This window comes from Mustela putorius, unplaced genomic scaffold, assembly GCF_011764305.1.
Source record: "Mustela putorius furo isolate JIRA1106 unplaced genomic scaffold, ASM1176430v1.1 tig00003834_pilon_pilon_pilon, whole genome shotgun sequence".
NCBI classification, from domain to species: domain Eukaryota; kingdom Metazoa; phylum Chordata; class Mammalia; order Carnivora; family Mustelidae; genus Mustela; species Mustela putorius.
In genome coordinates, this window is record NW_025421987.1 from 83,640,700 (window position 1) to 83,641,725 (window position 1,026).

Here is a 1,026-nt window from a genome sequence, read left to right on the forward strand (position 1 = left end):
GTACTCCTTGGTAATTACCAAAAACTTAACATTCATTTATAGACATTTTATTCATAATTGCCAATACCTGGAAGCAACAAAGATGTTCTTCAATAGGTGAATGGATAAACAAACTATGAAATATTATTCAGTGCTAAAAGGAAATAACCTACCAAGCCATAAAAAGACATGGAAAAACCTTAAATGGGTGTTACTAAGAGAAAGAGACCAATATAGAAAAGGCTACATCCTATATGATTCCAATTATATGACATTCTGGAAAAGGCAAAACTATGAAGACAATAAAAATATTAATGGTTGTTAGTGGCAGCAGGAAGGGAGGGATGAATAGGTGGAGCGTAGAGAATTTTCAGGGCACTGAAACTAAGCTGTATGATACCACAATAGTAAATAACATATCATTACACATGATCAAAACCTATAAAATGTTCACAAAGAGCAAAATACTAAAGTAAACTATGGGCATTGTATAATAATGTGCCAGTGTAGGTTCATTGTAACAAATGTACCACTCTGGTAGGGGAAGTTGATAATGGGGTAGGCTATGCATATGTGGGGGCAGGAGGTATATAGGTAGGACACCTCCATATTGTCTATTTAATTTTGTTGTGAACCTAAAAGTACCCTAAAAAAGTCTATCCAAAGATTTTTTTTTTTTTAAGCAGGGGATTATTTACTATATTAAGATCATACATGTGTCTCCAGACCTAGTTCTTTCTCTAGGTCTGGATTTATAAAAACTGGTGGTAAACCAAGTCTGATTAATATGATATCATTAAAGTAGGAAATGTCTGTGACTCTATATATTTGATCAATCTCAAGCAATGACAGCACAGATAGTGTAATAACTTTTGCAGGTAACCATTGCTAATTTGATGATTACCAGTTGTCATAAGTGAATGGTAAAACTATTGTGTTCAAAAACAAACAAACAAAAAGGCAGGGGAGGTCAGCCCTCCTATTCTGTTACAATCAAGTCCAGAAGAACTTTGATCATCTTGATATTCCATAGAGTATCACACTAGT

The 1,026-nt window shown here is 34.0% G+C and overlaps 1 pseudogene; it reads left to right on the forward strand.

The window, feature by feature from the left end:
* The first annotated feature begins 637 nt into the window (after nucleotides 1–637).
* Nucleotides 638–752, forward strand: LOC123394632 (annotated as a pseudogene).
* The last annotated feature ends 274 nt before the right edge of the window (nucleotides 753–1,026 follow it).